Genomic DNA, 5,493 nt, shown 5'->3' with positions numbered 1-5,493 from the left:
GTCTTGGAATTTCTCAAGTGAGTGCATGTGGGAAGAAGGGGGAGTCAGACATATAATCGATGCAAATAACATTTGTAAAGAAAGACAATTATTAAAAGAGGTTAATATTACAACCTTCTTTCAATTTTGATCTTGAGTATGCGCTTATCCAATGATTGGGATATATAGAATATTCAAATCAATCTAAGCTCATTGGATGAAAGGCTCGAGACTATGGAAATTGTGTATTTGCATCCTTAACTTATACACACCAGTATTCTCATAGTAGTGGTCTAATATCTCCAACCTGTATTATGTCATCTCCATAGTGATATTGTAGAATTGACTAGAGGAGGAGGTTGCCCTATTTAACAATTGTGTTTCTTGTCATAGTGTTGTCTCGCAGGAAGGACAACCGACAATCTTTTCAGAGATGGGCAAGGGACTTGGTCTCTTTTTAGACATTGGGAAGAAGGCTAAAGATCTTACAAAGGACTACAATTATGACCACAAGTTTACCATGACTACATAAAGTGTGACTGATCTGGCCTTTACATCAATTGGTTTAAAGAAAGGAGAGTCTTTTGCTAGTGATTTGAAGATAGAGTAAAAATATCAAAATACAACTATTGATATAAAATTTGATCTTATTCCACTATCTCAACAAATATCACTCTTGATCAGTTTGTTCCCCATGTGAAGACTATTTTGAGCTTCAAAATACCAAATCAAAAGTTTGGTAAGGTTGACTTACAGTACCTTCATGATAATGTTGGGTTGAGCTCAAGCATTGGCTTGACACCAAATCCTATTGTAGAGCTCTTAGGGATGCTTGGAATAGGTGAATATTTAGTTCATGGGGATAAATCATATGTATATCAAGTTTGGTGGAGAAACCCAACTCCCCTTGCATCATCTGCACTTTGCAACTTAGAATTGAAGCTTGAACATGTAGAATCATTGGAATATAGAAACAAATGGTGAGTTCCATTCCTTGTGAGAGCATGCATCACAGATAATGGAGAATATGGTTTTCAATGAGAAGATGTATGCTTGGTATCGGTGAGCATCAATATGAGTAGTGATAAATGCTCGACACGGGCAAAGATGGAATCCACATGGCTTAGTGTCATCAATTGGAAAAGGAGAAAACTTTAGAAAGATTATTGCTAGAGGTTTTGAGCTCATGTGCAGTGTATCAAAAAGGACTATGTTTGAATTTTTTGACAATATATCGAGGACATGCCATATATTTCTCCTTGACAAAGCTCGCTAAACGGTGATCACCCATCATAGAAGCATGCAGAACTAAGGAACGAGGGTGATGTGAACATACCAAAAGGAATTACCCTTATTTTAGTTGAAGGCATAGAAACTACAGGTAAATATTGGCACTTTAGGCCATGTGATAAAAAATCACTTGTGATCAATTGGAAGCACGACAGAGAAAGCTTGACAAAGTTGAAGCCGAAGTTGATGCCCATGGAACAGGTAAGCAGAATGTTTGAACAAAGCTCAAATCTGATGCATGAAGGCATAAACACTATAGATGGAAACCCGAGAGGAGTGATAAAGAAAAGATGTGGTATAAACAAATAATGACATGTGTATAAATATGTAAATCCAAATATTCCTTTAATAGGTGTCATCATTTACTTCATAACCAAGATATAGATATGAACATTCTATCCATCATATATGAAAAGGAAATGTAATGTGAGAATGAATTGCAATGAGGTTTTTAATTATGGATTAAAACATTACACATGTCAAGGATAGAAATCAGAAGATGAGGACAGACAGATAAAAGCTTCCCCTATAATCAGTTATATAACTAAAATGTTACGGGAAAGACAGGCTATTTAATAAATCACAGAAACATGATCTAGGGGTTCCACTTTTTTCTTTCCTAATTACAAACTTTGTTCTATAGCAGGAAGAGAGATTTTTTCTAGATTTTTTAGTTCTTCTAAGGGAGAGAAAGTAGACTTTAGGGCTATAGGAAAGTAGAACTTGTGTTTTTTCTGAATTGTGTGTTAGGGAAAGGAAGAAATTTTGATTTCTATGTAATGTAAGGGAATAAATTTCTATTTACTTCTAAACAATGATTTAGATGCATACATGTAATTAGGTCTGTGTTATCTTTTATGCCTTAGAGAAGGGAGAATGGAAGATAATTGCACATCAAAACTTTGAGTTTGGGGCAATTTCTTTCCACTGATCATTTGCATAGCTTTTAATTTTCTCTATAATGCATTTTAATGTCACTACTTTCTAATTATGTTATCATTTCAAGATATCTTTAAAAGCTTTGATTCTTCACTTTCTCAAGGGGATGGAAGATTCATTCTTTGATTTCACTCTCTTTTTAATGCAACATCCAAGAAACTGAACTTTTTGTCATTTGTTATTCTTTTCTCTTCAATTACTTAGTTTCCTCATCTATTTCGTGTTTATAGGTAGATGTTTGTAAACCTTTTTTGCTTTCAAGTTAAAAGAATTCATATTAGTAGTGTAGTTGATTCATTGTATATCCTACACAGGAAGTTGTACTTGATAAACTTCAGAGGAAGGTTATCAATCCAATGATAACCTATCCAACTATTAGTGTTGATTTAGTCTTCTTATCTGGGCATTTAGAGTTAATTTCCACGTATTTTCTTGGAAGACAATCTGTTCACTAAATTTTTTTTGGAAACTCTATTGGGGACTCAGAAATGAAGATCAGTATTAATATTTGTTTCCTTAGTTTTCTAATTATCTCTATGTTCAGGAGATTGGCAACTCTATTGCAAAGATCATACCGACTATCAAAGTCATGATCAGAAGATCAAGGCTAGACCCTGCTCTCCCTGAACTTTATCAAATAAATGATAAAGTATTGCACAAATTTGTCGATAGCTTCAAAGAAAGCATTTCTTAGGGTGTATAGAATGATACAAGTCTCAAAGATGATGCTTCTTCTTGGCTACTATGGAAAAGCCTCTGCATGAGATTTCACAATTTGAAAGACTTACAAGAACTTGAGGAGAAAATGTCTCAGTTGAGAAAACATTTGGAAGTGGATGATTATGAAGCCCTAGGTATATCTTCACTTTTCATCTCATGCAATTATTTAGTTCTGGGTGAGAGAGGGATCCAAATAGTCATAACTCACCTACAAGAAAACCAAACATGGGAGAACAAGAACACTCAGGTTGAGAGTTAGAATCCTAGTAGCAATGACAACCAAGAGAAGGTAAGCATTGAAACTAACTTTTAGATTGTAGAAAATCCGTTGGATACATTTAATGTTGCCCTTCTTAATAAAGAAGAAGAAGGGTTTTGTGATCAAACAAATCTCTCTGTGCATGTTTCAGTTATTGATCCTAATCTGGCTGAAAGTAGAGAACTAAAATCTTTTCTGCCATGCACAGAAGATGAGAAAAGGGAAGATTCTCCTATTGTTTTTGAGAAGATAGATTCACCAGCTAAATTTAGAAATGATATGTTTCAACATGAGACCTCCTTTCGAAATGATAAGAATGCTGAAACAAAGATAGATTTGTAGACCTTTGAGTTGAGTAGTTTTCAAGAAGATGATCATGTTGCACTTCGAGTGGAGGCAATCCAACTTCAACAAAATTTATTAGTAGCAAGAAAGGGTGAAAAAAAGTTCAAAAATCAGGAAGATGAAGTCACCTGGAGTGAACTCAATCCAAATTTCTTTCCAATAGGGTTTTGTGAGAATTTTGATATCAGAGAAAATCCTCTATTTCAGCCTCAAGATTCACCATTAAATGATGAAAATCTATCCTCAGAGAATGTTGAAACATTGAGGGAAAAATAGAAGGTTGGAGTTGGTTCCTAGCTGGTTGAAAACTTTGTTGAAACACCGGGTGAAACTTTCATCTGCGAGGAAGAGGTAGACATCATAAGCATATTTTTATTATCTCTTGAGCAAGAGGATTCCTCTTTGGAAAACCAAGGTATGAATATAAAACAAATGAGTTGTGAAAGTTTGTTTGGTGATTTCTTTCTTTCTTTTGGGTGTGATTCTATTCAAGATAATATTTCTAAATTTGAAGATGTATTGGGAGAAAACAAAGGTCAAATGTTTTACATATTTGATGATGACCTGATTCTTGATAAAGTTGGAGAAATCTATTTTGATAAACTTGATCCCATGTTATATGAATTATCTCTGTTTGATGACGTGAACCATGATTCTCATGATTATGATAATAAGTGGGTCGTTGTAAGCAATAGTTGGGAGGCTGATGAAGAACTTCCTGAATATTGTTTGTCCCAATTTGAGACCTTTCTTGATTTGAAAAATGATGTAGAAAGGCCACCTGAAGATGAAGAGTGTTACAACGAGCTATGGTTGTTTGGGATAGAATGTTGGGTTGCCAATATTTTGCATAATATGAGCTTGAGTTTCAACATTGAAGAAGTCACCATTAAGCAATGGCATGGAGCCGCTCTATTGAGGCATGGTTTACTGATGTGAAAAGGCTCCTACTTCTCCCATTTGATAAATAGATTCACGTGATTCTTTTCTTAATACTAGTTTTGTGGTAGGTTTTTCTTCCTACCTATGTATATATTTTATAAATATGCTTTTGGTGTGCATAGTGTTAGTTTGAATAATGTGAAAGCTCCATGCTTGCTGGTAGTTTAGATGTTTTTGTTAGTTTGATTTTCCCTACTCCCCTCCTCCCTCTCTGCAAGTAGCTCCTAGTTTTCTCTTTTTGTTGAATCTATTTTCCCAATGGATAAGGTACTTGTCTCTTGCCAGAGATTGTTAGAGTTCTCTACTTTTGTATCAAAATTAGTCCCATAGTTAGAGCCCATGTTGGTACCCAATATGGATCCAATATCTAAAATTTTCAAATTATGGTTTTGAACATCTTTGAACCAAGGTTGAAAGTAGTTCAAAGTGGTTCGACTTAATTGGAACAAGTTCAATGTTTCTTTCTTTCAAAATGGTTCATCTTGCAGGTTCATTGGTTGTCAAGGTTGAAATTCAGTTTCTAGTTCCCGGTCTAAGCTCAAGTTCAATGGTTAAAGTATACAAGGAAAGTTCAGATCCATGGTTTGAAATGCAGAATCATTGATTTGAAAATGTTCAGAGTTTAATAGTTCAAGGTTCAAAGATGTAAATTTTGAAGCAAAGTTTAGATCTAAATTTTGAGTTTGAAATGGGAACATGAATTCAAATCTCATGTGAAGAAGTGTTAGATGATCAGTTCAGTGGAATAAGAGTTTTAGTTCAAAATGGAAGATTATTATTTTTCAGACTCAAAATTACCAGTTAATAGTCTAAATACAAACTATAAGAGACACTCATTATTTTGGATGTATTGATTATTCCCCATATTTGATTCTCATGCTTGATGAGTCATAAGGTTTCCACATATGAAGGAGACAACAAGTGTTCGCTAGTATGCTTTCCCACATACTTTCATCAGATTATTATGGGTGTTGCACGGTCCCTAAAGCCAAATGGTGTAAAACTCAAGATTTAAGTTT

At 34.4% G+C, this 5,493-nt stretch overlaps 1 pseudogene; it reads left to right on the top strand.

Annotated features, from left to right (window-relative positions):
• The first annotated feature begins 412 nt into the window (after nt 1-412).
• LOC149532391 (mitochondrial outer membrane protein porin of 34 kDa pseudogene) lies at nt 413-5,078 on the top strand (annotated as a pseudogene).
• Nucleotides 5,079-5,493: the final 415 nt, after the last annotated feature.

Source organism: Cupressus sempervirens, chromosome 10, assembly GCF_028749045.1.
Source record: "Cupressus sempervirens isolate cs-2001-9-10 chromosome 10, ASM2874904v1, whole genome shotgun sequence".
Taxonomy (NCBI): domain Eukaryota; kingdom Viridiplantae; phylum Streptophyta; class Pinopsida; order Cupressales; family Cupressaceae; genus Cupressus; species Cupressus sempervirens.
Note: the sequence above shows the minus strand (reverse complement) of the source record. Positions and strands in the feature narration are given on the sequence as shown.